Here is a 14,250-nt window from a genome sequence, read left to right on the forward strand (position 1 = left end):
ATAAGGATCGAAATCAATTGCGCCGCTGAATTATTTTGCAAAAAGCGTTACGATCGGGAGAAGTGTCAGCAGGAGCGAGTGAATGCATCATCGTCACTCGCACACGTGGAGCCCGCGTCGTCCAGCGAACGAAGGAAACGAGCGGACGCCGCGGAGCTTAAGGGACCTGCGCAAGCACAGGTGCAAGTTCGAGGGTATAAAGAGGAGAAGCTCGTGCCCGCGGTGCGCACTTTGTGCTTCATCTGTCCGTCATACAGATCGCACGACCGGTCCATTCGTTCTCTCTTCCTCTTTCTGTCTGTCTGTCTGTCTCCGCTTTCCCACCACTGCGCACGTAATTCTATCGGTTGCATCGCTGGTGCTTCGTTTCCTCCTCGCATCTTGGCAATCATCCGATTGGAACTTTTCGACAAGTTGGACTCTATTCTCACGCGGAAGCACACAGGTGAGTCGCCGTTTGAATTTTCGCCTTCTCTTTTCTTTCGCGCGAGACTAGAAAAGATAGTTTGCGTAACGTTAATTTGCATATTAAACGGCAGGCATGTAACCATCTGCTTACGGACAAAATGGAGCATTAAAAATTTCTGTCACACGGAATAATTGCTCGTCGATGTTGCTACGACGGTGAACATACGCGTAGCACGGCGTATTCGAGAGTAACGTCAACAGTTAAGGTGTAAAACCCGGACCGAGTGTGGACCGAGATGTTATCGTAATTTAATGTCGTCGTTAATTGGCCATTAAATGGCAATGCGTTCATTCGATCGCGGGCCAGACAGATTTGCGTCGGTTCAGAGTGATCGTTCGATTGAATGGAAACACCTACATGTCAGTGAGGAATTATGCCCCTCGATTGATCTTGTGTTGATCCTGCACTGGTAAACGTTACGTGCGCCGTTAAACATTTCTACAGAGGATCACTCTAACGTTCTAGATTATTTGTCAAATTTCAAACGATAAGAACAAGTCTGAATCAACTCTTTCGAGCGCGTGGTGTATGCCATTAGCGTTACCGTTGTGAAAATATAGTTTTACGTTCTTCGCGACCGTAAAGATACCGAGAGGAAAGAAATGAAAGGAAAAATATCCTTCAGCGATACTGATCATTCGTTTCAACTCAAAATTTCGACTCTTGTGTGCAATTTATTACTGATTTCGACAAGTCCAAGTTATCGTACGCAATGTTTCGATGCGTTGCACAAATTGTCACACGGATTATACGCCGTATGACTCGTGAAATGCAACCGCGAAGCACGGAGAATCATCTTTATTGACATGTAACGTTTGCAGATTGCGTCGTTAACCCGACATTTGATTTTAACGCGACGCTCTACCCTTTAGTGCGTGTCGGGTGACGAGACAACCCAAATACTTTGACAAAGTTTGATACCTCTGTGTGACGACCTGGCGCAGAATTAGTCCGTATAGTACAAAGGTGCAGCGGTGTTATTCGAAGCTTCAATTACACCGAATGCGTGGTTCCTGTGGGTTTATTTTGCGTACGTCGGTCCTTTCCAACATTTCCGCGGCGCAACAAAGTTGTGGAAGCGGCGGGAAAATAAACGCGCGCGCGCGCGTGTTCGGAGAAAAATGAAATAGAAATTCTTCCACGGATCGCCTAAGGCAGAACAATTATCGCTTAAATCGCGCCAGTCGGGTCAAAAGTTCCGTGCCATAGTTAGTCAAAGTCTTTTGGAAAATATGTGGTTCGATCCTTCTCTTGTGATAAACTTTCGCAAAAAGTGTATAAATTTTTCACGTTTCCGCTGAAGCGTCCACTTTCTTTAGTCGCGACGGCCTTAGGTCAGTTCGATGTATAAATCGTTATATTATCTTCGCATCCCCTTCGGTTTCTACGTTACGTGATATACGACAGTCTCTGTAACGTGCACTGAGAAAAAGAAATGGTCGACCTAACTAAAATTATAGTTATTTTTGGCTCCAACTACATTTTTTCCTCGTTCCAACACGACAGTAGTATACAAGGTTACTATAACTAACGTTATGATAGAATTTAATAATAATAAAAAGAAAAAAGAAAATGGTTACAATAATTATTTCTCTATATATAGTGATTATATAGTTATTTTTTTTTTAATATGCAGGTGTGTGTGTGTGTGTGTGTGTGTGTGTGTGTGTGTGATGGCGAGAGAATAAGACGTCGCTTTTTAACGATGCGATTACTACGCACGTGTACGCCTTTGCCAACGGAAACTCATTATTTGATCATCGATAGACCATCGTGCGATATATTACACGTCGCTAACAATAGAGAGACAACGAGCGAGGATGCGCACGACGCTGAAATTTGCAGCCACGATTGCGATTATTAATTGCACTACACCAATTAATAGCGCCGTTAATAAGTCTCGCGGCGCGAGTCTAATTCGCCAAAGCGATCGCTAAAATCGGAATAATTATTATTACGAATTATTGGCATGCGAGGAATGATATATGTCAAATGATATATGTGTTTAACTGCGCGAAACACATTCATCAGTGAGGGACGCGGAATTACATACTGGAATATTTCGATCGAACGTCTCGGCGCGATAAAAGTTATTACGGCCCGACAGATTCCGTCTGACGACGCTACAAAATTTTCACGAGCTATTATAACACCGACTTGAGCGTATATCGTGATTTCGACTTATGTTATACGGAAAAAGAAAATAAGCTGCACGGCAGCAAAAATCTATGTGTGATAGCTAAATCTCGTTTGTAACATGTGGATGACTAAAAGTATAGCTGCAGTAGACACATATAAAACTATGAAACCGATATAGTAGCAACAGTAGATTTTAGCAGCAAATTTTTAGTTACAGCAACAAAACATTTTCAGCACACCGTGATTAGGATTAAAATCCATTTTATGCGCTATCACCGATGTCATTCTCCACTAGACGATTCGATCAATTTTCCTGACAGTTGACTCGGAGGACGAGCACTCTACGAGCATAGTTGCACGCAAAGGCAATATTTCATAAAAATTGCCGATGGGTTGCCGCGGTTGACATTTATACCATTACGTTTCATCGAAGGTGACAACGAAAGTGGACGAATTATATTCACACGCGTATGAATGCACGATCGATCGGCATTATTACGTCTTGTTTATGGGATATCCTGCTTTATTATAAAATATTATTATCGCTCGTTGGAATATAGTCTGGAAGCCGTTAAATTCTTATGAAAATATACCGGGGCGTATTAGCCAGCTGTAATATCTAATATCGTTTATTATGCGCGCGCGTTTATAGTAACGTTTAATGTTTAACGTAAATACTGGGTAACCATGACATTTGCGTCACACGAGCGACAGAACGATAAAGATTTTGTCATGAAAATCGTCGTGTCAACGGTCTAGTTGCGGCAATTTAACAGCGATACGTACCGTATTCACGTACAGCGCATGTAAATTCTATTACTCGCAGTTAATGCGATAAACGCGATAGGCCGAGAGTTGTTCTTCGAAATTTCGCGTTTGCTAATGAAATTACAGTACAATTAATTTTCCTTTTCGCCTCCCCTCATTGCCGCCGCCGCCGCCGCCGCCGCCGCCGTTGGAGCTGCGGGTAGCTTTTAAACGATTTTGTCTATTACGTCGCGATGCCGTAAGTAGTATTAACCGCTAATGTGCGGCAGAACTTCCGCAATGGGAGCGCGCGCCGTTCCTTGTCGTTAAATCGACAATTTTTAGCATCGCTCGGAAGTGAAGTTAGTGCGTTATCTCGCGGTTATTTGCTTCGCATTGTGTGGATTCGTTAGGAGTTTTATTTCGAATATACACTGAGAAAAAAAGTTTGGTATTTGTAACTACATGTATATACATATATAGTTACACAGAGAAATAATTACACACTATAAATTGTGTGGTCAAGGAATCCATTTTTTCAATTAAATTCTGCTATAATTTTGATAATAATGGCTTTATATGCGTGTTATTTTCGTTAGAATAAAAATATAGTCGGAGCCAAAAATAATTATAATTTTAATTAGATTAAACATTTTTTTTCAATATAACACTCGTAATTCCGCCCACGGTTACTTCTTTCAATTGAGCAGACGATTTCATCTCGTTTGTGAACGATCGATGCGATGCGGGTATACAGATAGACAAAAACATATTTGTCCGCGAATGATTTCGTATCTTTAATGCGGTCGTCGTGTTTATCATGACATACGCGACTCGTGATACAACGAATCGCGGTTTTTAATATAATTAACGCGGGATAATGATTTGACCAGAACACCGTTCGTTGGCAGCCTTTGTGAGAGATGACGATGACCTAACTAAGCGTATTGTGTGCGGCGCGGTAGACGAATACAAAGACAAATAGAATTTTTCTTCCTTTGATCTCATCCGCGAATCCGCGTTACACAATCAGCACCGAGATATCAATTGAATTGTCCTAGCCGCGAGAGAAAGGTTCTGCTCGCGACAACTCTCCATTACAACATTATTATTGCACATTGGTAATGACTTTGGAGTCATTTTAATAGTGTTTCGCGAGCCATTCGTCGCGATTCGCGGCGGAAGAGAGAAAAATACACGACCCCAATAGAATTGCAAAGATATATTTTCTAGAGAAACACGATCCTGCCCGTTGACATTGGCAAACGCGACTCTTTCTCTCGTTAGAGGAGCGCTTCTCATGATCGTCCTCGAAAATTTATGACACTTTCGACTACTTGGCTGCACGGAGCTTCGGTGTCATGGGAACAATTTCCCGTTCCGTAATCACAAACGTCCGCGTGAAATTCCCTCGTCGCAATCGTTTTTTCTTTGGCAAACTAATCGAGACTTTAAACGCAGGAAAATTAATTTTTTCGAGGTAAAGGTCAAATTTTGCCAATTTCTTCCGCTCTTCTTCCTCCATCCATCAGCCAACACCGCTGATAACAAATGTCGTACTACGGAGATTCCGTCACGTTTGACGAATCTCGACGAAAATGTCTATACTATCTGAACTTTGATTGTCCAAGAATAGATAGCCATAAAGGTTATCTGTTTCACCAGGCATGGGTCGCTATCAAACATAGTAAATCTTATTCTTTAGCAAAAATATTCTTTCCCCCCTATTTCTTATCGTCGTTACATCGTCGACGTGGGGATAATTTGCCCGAAGAGAAGCAGTAAATTTGGAAAAATCATCAAGATATATTTGATCGAATGTCTATAAATGCAACCAGAGCCCCGCGTTTGCTACACAATTCAAAGCATCCTTTTGCCTCGTTGTAATCTCGCTTGATTCGATTTGCTCGGGCGAATAAAAATGTTGTCTTGCCCACTCATTACAAGGAATTCGATCTATCTATCGATAGACTCGACGAAATATTAAATATCATATTACGACACGGTCGCACTACCGACGTGGCATTCGCGACGTTAAGCGCAAAACACATTACGCAGATTTTGCAAGATAATAAGATGAAACTGCGAACGCAACAACAACGATTTGCGAGCCCTGTTATCTGGTTTTCGAGCGTGCAATCGAAAATGTGTAATCGAAGCTATGTAATCGAGCTTGTAATATAATTTTCCACTCGTCTGTTGCGTAATTTATGCGGATAATTTCGCTGAAATAACCAATCAGTCGTAATGTAACGACATGAGCAATCGTAAAAGACATGATAAAAATTCTCCCTCTCTTTATTATTATTGCGTTGTATCTGAAATTGTTGCTTCTCTTAACGGCAAAATCAAGCTTTCGTTTCTTGTTGAAACGCATCCACACTTTTTCATATCGGAGCGCATTGACGTGAAAAAGAATGACTGTTCGCACTAGTAACGGGCGCGCAACATTTTTCGCGAAATGCGAGACTCTCGATGAACGTAATTTTTGGAGTCGCTGCCGGAGTGATGTTATGCCCGACTTCCACTACATCACACAAAGTGAAACGGCGTGTCGCTCTGACGATTTCTATGGTGTCGATCGGTCTGAGAAAAAATGCGTGTCATTCGTCACACCGGCGTGTTCCCTACGTGCGCGCATATGTTCGCGTTGACAAATTGTTCGGCCAAGGAGGATATCGAGCACACCTATCATATCGCTCTTATAGCTGTAAAAAAACTTGTCGTTTTGCCATCGTCGTCCAGCTATCGTCGTGGAAATTTCGTCGTTCGGGTCGATGTATACTTGTGTATCCAACTAGCGCGCAAGGAATTCAAGGAACCTATTTTCATGGACAGTGAATCTCGAGTACAGCCGTAGAAATACGCGCGATACGACCGAAAGAATTTCGGTATAATTCAGATGCCGAAGACGTATTCTCTTTTCCGAGATACACACAATTTAAGGCGGAATTTCGTCGCTTGAATTTGTGGGTGCAGACCAACTTTTAGCGAGTAAAACGTCTTTATCGACGAGAGTCGTTTATCTTTGGTTCAATTAGAACTTTCTCTCTTCGTGGAACCAAAGGGTGAGGAGTTAACTAATCTTGACTCACGGTCAAAGTTAATCGATGTTGACGAAATCACCTGTCAATTAATTTTTTAAAGGATCTCGCCAATTATAGAGCGACTGTATGATGATCGAAACTTTGTGCAGTTTTAATCGACGCACTTTTTTGGCGTCTCAATCGATCGCGCAATGGAACATTATATTTTAAGAGCGAAGCAGACGTTCAAGTCGATTCAAGGAGTAAAATCGCCATCATTCCCAACACGGCGGCGTTTGCTGTGTTCTCGTATTCTAAGTTAACGCAATTTTTTACGTGCCATTAATGCAAATTGCACGGTTTCTGGTCCAACGAAGAATGAAAACGAGGCGTCAGTTTTGACGTACAAAAACCCATCATACATCTCATGATGCGCTACTCGTATCTTGCGGATAAGGTCTTTCGCAGACACAATGGTCTACCTATTGACTTTGCGTGCCAATCAAGAGAAGCAACGTCAGTTACTTGCGCAAATACAATTCGCCGATACAATAAGGTAGCGAGTTCTCGACGAGCTTCTGTATCGCGCTTCCCACAAGTGTCTCAATTTCTTAACTTTCTTCACTCATTACTCATAAACAGCACAGGAGAACTTTGCTTATAATAAAGCTATTGTGATGAGTCCGTCGAAATACTATGCTAATATAGTATGAAAGTTACACAAACTCGTTTACGAATTGCGACACGGTGCCGTGGGTGATGGCATCATCGGACAGGTAATTCAATAATGCGTCGCCTACTGCTGTTAAAAAAGGAATTTACATTTTTTGCACGCTCGTAGAATCGAGAAGAGACGAGGCGTGCATCAAAACGTTGGCGAAATTACAAAAATGGAGCCATTCTATAATTGTTAAACAAATGCAAATTTATTCGAATCCGCAGCACGATTAAATAAACGGTATTGTCACCGCGGGCCTCCGTTATGTTTTATTCATATGAAAGTTTTATTCAATAAATTATCGCACGCTCTCTTATCGGGACGCGCGCATTTTGCGACACTTTCGAATAATTTTTTCCTCCCGGAAAACGATCAATTGACTTTGGCAATTCGAGGTATTCCACAAAAGAAATTTCATACGCTTTAACATCAGTGATATCTCTCCCTCTATGTAAGAGCCGCGCCATCAAGCCGTGTACTTCTTTATTGAATGAAAATTTCTTGACAATTATGGGACACGCGGAATGGTGTCGCAAACCAGGAAACGAGTGCATTCCGAAGGGGAAATTACTCCGGACAGCGGTTAAGTAATGTGATATTACAGCGTCGTCAACTACGTCTTTGTAACGACAAAGCGTAACTCTAGTGTGCTTGTTCAACTGAACCGACCGAACGCTCAGCTTTATACTTGACACGTTTCGTTTTCTACAGACGAGTGAATTTTCGTGTGCTCTTGCACTGTAAGCTAAACAATAAAGTTGAATATTTCCTGTTGAGTTGCAATCTTTTGGTCGGCACAGACTGTGAGGAAATAGCGTCTATTTCGGCAACACGAACATTGGAGAAAACGTCCGGCGCTTTTTCCGACAGCCTCGCTCGAATCCCATTGAATATCAAGCAATATACGGGGATTTATTTATCAATTATTGTCTATTTACGCGTTCCCTTTAAAATTGCGCCGGGTATTTTTCGTTATGAGTATACGCATTTTGAACGGAATTAATGCCGCGACACGAATGCGGAGATTCCTCGGCTGTCATTCCGCGCGCGCTCGGATAGAGAAAGATGTAACTGCTCCGATCTCTGGGTGTCACTTAATCTCGCGTCGTCTTGGTGCGAGCACGATAAATGCGAAACGATATCGCGATCAGCCCTCATTCCCCCGAGGGGAAACACAGCGATCGCCGTCCGGACGCGACGCCGCAGCAATTTAACGCGCGCCCCTACAAGTACTCGCTGCGATGTGCATTCAGCTCTGTCTACGAGTGCCATTAAGCGACCTTGTCTTGAGTGCGACCCGAAGTGCCGCTTGTAAGAAAATCTTGGAAATTGACTCGTACAAACCTCGTGGAAAATGGCGATCTTTAACGGCTGCGAAAGCAGAGAGAGAGAGAGATACACCGATAATTATTGTCGCGTTATCTTTCATTTGCACGTTCTTTACGCTACTACCGACAAAAACTAACCGTCGATATCTATATCGGAGATTTGGCTCGTTCGAACGGTTCCCGGATGTTTAAACAGCTCAGGAGAAAAAAGACGACTCCACCTTAGAATTCTCGAAAGAGCCGACAGCTGCTGCTCCGGAGAAATTAAAAACGCATTTGTGCCGGCAGGCGTTTACGAACATTTCCACGGCAATTGCCAAGATTTTTGTTTCGCCACACCGCATGTGCGTCATTTTTTTCCCTTTGTGCGCTCTCCGTGCAAACTCTCCACGCCACCTTTGATTATACCGCGTTGATTATAATTACGTGCTATCAAGCCGAGCGTTATTTCGCTGCGGAGGAAGCACTTTTTTTTTTTGTAGCGCGGAGTTATTTTGCAACGTTAGAAAAAGCATTTGACGACACCTTCCGCTTTGCTCTTTATTCTATGCCTTATAAACTGTGCACGATCGATTGTCAAACAATGTTCGCTATCAATGTTTGCTCCCTCGACGGATTGTGGGCGCAAACTCAATCCGAGCATAACGTAGTCGTGAACATCGATGATGGCCGCTTTCTTTCCTCAATCGTGGAATAAAAATTCACTTCCGACGAGGTCACAAGGAACGAGTGTGAGAAAAAGATTTCATTACAACGTCCGTATGTTGAAATGAAGTTCCGCAAATTTACAATTTACCGCATTCGCTTTTCGAGGAACAAAGTTATCTCTTGCAACAGATGTTTTAATCATGCTACAACACAGCGCGTGGACGACGACGAGCGATTGTCTTAGCCGACCGCGTATCTCATTGCTTCAGCATTTTACTACAGCGGCAATTTGCGGCCTGCCGCGTCTCACGCGAAAAGGCGTGTTTTTCATTAAATAAAATTGTTTCTCTTAATTTCACCACTTTAATTAAGATACTCAAACGGAAGAAATATCCGCGCCGCAGTTGTAATTGTGGAATATCTGAAGCGGATTTATGTGCGCGATTAGCTTTTCTCTCTCGACAGACAACTTGCTCGAGCAACGATAAGATAAATTTATCGATCGACGCGTCCGTTGCGTCGCTTTATCTGCGGTATGCATGCGGAGGAGGTAAATGCGAGTAAGAACTGATTGAATCGAAGCGTGGAAAATCAATGGATGAAAATCCGAATGAATGCGGCACCAGCCGGTCCGCGTGACGGGAATTACAATCGATGATTAATAAATCGAACGGTTTGAAAAACCGTCGCATAGAAAAACTGGCACGAGCTATTAATCGCGTTATTTGTTTAAGACGTTTCCCTCCGACGCTCACTTTATCGCGACAGACGACGTCTCCGTAGTTCCCCGTCGATAGCAGCGTTAATTAGCGCTACACAGAAAATCACGGAGGGTGCTTAATGGTCTTGAAGCTTAAGAGAGGTTGTTAAGAACTGCCACTTGGCAAACTCCCGCGCAAGTATATCGGCATAGTTTGCAGCGGCTCAGCCAGCGGATACACGATTTTGCGTCGATTTTCCGAAACGTGTACCAAGCGATTCGACATATTTATTTATAAAGTTCAATCAACCGGCACTCTCCTCTCATCGTGTTGTCCCAAGGGGCAGCACCTTATTTCTCAAACGACGGCTTCGCGAGCATCGTTCGCCAACTATCGGGACAAATTTCCTCTCTTGTTCTACGTAGACCAAGATCAAAGGCTTTAATCGAATATCGGGGACGCGCGGCCGAGTTTTATTCGTCGTAGCACGCATAAACTTCCCTCAATCGCGTTTTCGTGCAAAGCGTATGAAATTGAAGTGTATTAACGTTACTAACTTACTAAGCGGGGAAACGGGGACCGTATTTCACGACAATACGCGGCGCGTGATTACGCGGAGCGTCTTTGCAAAACATAAACGCGAGGCACGGAGGACTTTAGTGTCGTCGCGCACGTCCCTCTTCGATCCTCAACGAATCTCGTTCGATCGCGCGAAATAAATTTGCCGCCTCTCACTGAATCGCGACTAATTGCTTCACGGCGGCGCTGTGATTATCAGCTTCCTAATTATGCGAATTTCCGAAGCCGCTGGCGTGCGCGTAACGCGGGGATATGAAACTTCAGCCGCGCTAAACTCTGTCGGCTTGATTAAATTTGAAGATCCGCTCTCAACGGATACTCGATTATTTCTAATAATTTCTCCAAGATGCGAGTATCGAACCTAACCAAATGAATGGGAGTTTGTTATTTTTCGCGGTGTATCACAGTCGTTGAAGAGGCCCGTCGTTGAGAGAGAAAGAACGTCGATATCGACGCCCCTTTCGCGGTCAGTGGTTTGTATTTAATTTGTCGTGGAAACCGATGGAATTCGCTAAACTTTCGAGAAGAAAGTCGCATATGCGTGGAACGACTCTATAATAACGATCCCGAGGATACGCTCTATAGGATGTTCTCTGATCGAAGTTCGGAAATCGAATTTATTTCAGATCACTTCCTTGAGCTGTGACAGCCGATATCGCTTTTGCACCTCGGGGTATTCGAGGACCAAACAGAGGAAACTGCTCAAACGAGCCCGGTTTGACAAGATTACCTCGCCCATTATGTGCACGACGATCCGTACTGTAAGCCGATGTTACGGTAACGTTTGCAATATGAGATTAACTTTGTGATCGTTATATCACGTACAGATCTAATCCAATCTATTTAAGCCCCCGTGTGTCAGACGATCACGAACGGTGAATTGATAATAAGTCGCTCGCTCGCGAGCCCAAGTCCAATATTAGATTAAGCATAATCGAGCGATCGTGCCACGAACATCGGTACTGTCCGTTCGAATCATACATTCTTCGTACTCGAAACGTAGAAACGTGACAGCGCATCGGCCTCGATTAAAACCGATGCTAATCGGATAATTAACAATAGATACACGCGATAACAAATCCCACGCTTTCGATTATCGAGGAGGCAACTGGACGACCTCTTGACACGCGCGCCCGATCACGCACCATTGGGCCAACGCGCACGTTACCTCTCTCTGCCGCCGATTCTTTTCTCTCGTTACCTCTCGTCTAAAAAATGACACAAACGGCGAAATGTCTCTCGTGTCACGAGGTAAACGAAGGAAACAACGTTGGAAAGGAAGCGTGAGAACGGCTCAGGGAGACTGCTCTGCCGCACGCATGTGTGGTGGGTTCGTATGTGTGGCGATCCGCGTTACCTCGAGCGTCTCTCGGATATGCCAGTTTTTTTCGCTACCCGTCGGGGAACTGGGAAGCAAAATGTCGCAAACGAAGAACACGCTTCAAAGAGAGTGTAAAGGACAGGGGGCGGTCGGACTTTGAAGGCGGCTAATTTAATGGTCGTACGGGCCGCGTCGGCGACGCCTCGATCGATCATTAGGAGCAGGGACCCGCCGCTGACGGTGATGTCTCCCGTAGTACGTACGAGCGCCCTGAATGTCGGCGCGAGACTGTTTCAATCGCTTAGAAATCCTCAGCGGGATTTGCGCGCGAAAAGTTGCCGGCTTCACTTATGCGCGCTGCGTCGCGTCGCGTCATGTCGCGCACTGCCACGCGCGCGAGCCAAGAGCGACTAAGTAATTAATTTCGGGAACACCGACGAGAAATGACTTTTCCGCGCTGTAGACGAATCTCTCCTGATACCCGACTTGGGAGCAATCCCGCTCGCCCCAAACTCGCGTTTCGCCCTCGACGATGCGGGAAAAGTTCGCACCTTACCGTCGCGTTACGGATAGTGCGATTTACGATCCTTTACGAGGACTGCGCAAATTCGTACATGGCGTTCTTAATTCGTACGTCGCGTTTAAGAAGTCGTGCGTCAAAAGCTCACTGCCAAACTGTAACTTAAAGTCCCGCCTTTCACAAACAGTTCTTCGTAACGTGTAATTACTGACAAAAAAGAAAGTAGGAAAATAAATTTCGGACGATTCGGAAATAAGCTCTCCAATCTTCAGTTACAAATTAACTTTACTCAAGATTATTATCGTGCGATTATCGTACAAAACATCTCTCTTCTAAATGCGCCAAATGATATGTTTCAGTTAAAATTTCAATTAAATCCCCATCAGAAGCAGCTTGCAATGTTCAGCTTATGCGTTAATGCAGTTTACTAAGGCACCGAATTTGGGCGTGCAAATGTGTGGACTACCATCGATGAAGGACCAACATAATACAGAGCTGCCATAATTACTCGGTTAATAAGCGGAGCAACGTAAACAGCTTCGCTGAGAGACTCGTATAGGTAGATAACGTAGTAAGGTAAACGGTTAATCGACTTAGACTGCTGGTCAAATTTACGTTGAATTCCGATGTGCTAATTTTCTATCGCACTAATCGATTTGCTTATTACATAGAGTCCAGCCAACTTTTTGTTGGTTAGGGATAATCTTATAGTATTCTTGTCAAGAGAATAAATATTTTTTTCTTGACTACATATATTAATAATGAGCATCTCTGAAATTTGTGATTTTAAGACTATTATCAAGAAGATTATTCCTTGTCAAAAATAGCCATCACTTAAAAGAAGGAAAGTAAACCGAGTAAATCGCTCTTCTTAACAGAATAGAATGTGCAAACAGCCGAGACGCGTTCCTCTTCATTATCGCGAGCAAGTTTGCAAAACTTCTGATAAAAAGGGCCTTATTTTGCTATCGCAAATTGTACTTCAGATTTTAACCGATCATGGATCGGTAATTGTTGTATTTGGTAATTTTTTTTCAGATATTATATATTCTCTTCGTAGAATTATATCGTCGATTCTCGATATCTGATGCCTCGAGCTGCGAACGTGATTCCATGTTTTTATTCGCGTTCGAGCAGATATTATATTTTTCAACGTGCCACTGAATAAACTGCGAGGAATTAATATCGGTCGGGGCAAGCGTCGATTATACGCGATCGTGGATGTTACCCGCTCGTTGAATACGCTTTATATCGTCGAGTTTGTTTAATCAAGTATGTGGTGTATATTAAATGGAGTACACGCAGTTTGCCGGAGCGCACTTTTATCGACTCTTTTGTCCAAAGCTCATTTTGATGCGTACGCTTAAGCCGACGTGTACATTGCGCGCGGATACTTTTAACGTTTTCTCGTATCGTGAAGATAAGCACGCGAAAATAAACGGCCATTGAATCGTGCAAATTTGTGCTACATCGAATAAAAAAGAAAAATGCAAATTTTCATCTTAATTTCAATGCGGTTTTCGCACACGATTGCACTGGCGAATAACGTTGATTGCGAGATATGACGTAGCATGTGTCGAAAATTACCAAGGTAATTTTCGACTTTATTTTACAGGTTTTTGCTTTGCGCTCCAAACTAATTTCCAACTTGCGCATAAAAGTTTTCACATTCGATTTAATATACTCCCGTCCCGCTTCTCTAATTCAATCTTTTATTTCCGTCTTTATTCGGCGTGGCATGATAATCGGATGAAAGAGAGGAGCGTGAGGGAGAACTAAAAGTGAAATATTATTTAAGAAATTGAAGATGGAATTATTCAGTTACTGTTGAATTCGTCAGGGCAATCGTCAGAGCGATTGTCGAGCCTTCTTTGGGAAGAAGAAAATTTCCCCTGAACGAAAGGAAGATAAAAGAATGAAACAATAATCAAAACGCGAAAATTATACGCTCCTTTATTTATTAGTATTTTTTCCATAGCTGAAAGACGAGACCTTTTCTGTCTCTCTCTCTCTCTCTCTCTCTCTCTCTCTCTCTCTCTCTCTCTCTCTCTCTC

The 14,250-nt window shown here is 43.3% G+C and overlaps 1 protein-coding gene across 2 annotated transcripts in view; it reads left to right on the forward strand.

Moving 5' to 3' along the window:
- Positions 1-220: 220 nt before the first annotated feature.
- Positions 221-14,250, forward strand: part of LOC116848813 (calexcitin-2) — a 31,917-nt gene continuing 17,887 nt past the window's right edge. For both annotated transcript variants that reach the window (XR_004379022.1, XM_032825313.1), the window contains exon 1: positions 221-445. The gene's annotated coding sequence lies outside the window, so the exon portion shown is untranslated. The remainder of the gene's footprint in view (positions 446-14,250) is intronic.

Source organism: Odontomachus brunneus, unplaced genomic scaffold (assembly GCF_010583005.1).
Source record: "Odontomachus brunneus isolate Ranch 3 - 2012 unplaced genomic scaffold, Obru_v1 Obru_scaffold_100, whole genome shotgun sequence".
Classification (NCBI taxonomy): Eukaryota; Metazoa; Arthropoda; class Insecta; order Hymenoptera; family Formicidae; genus Odontomachus; species Odontomachus brunneus.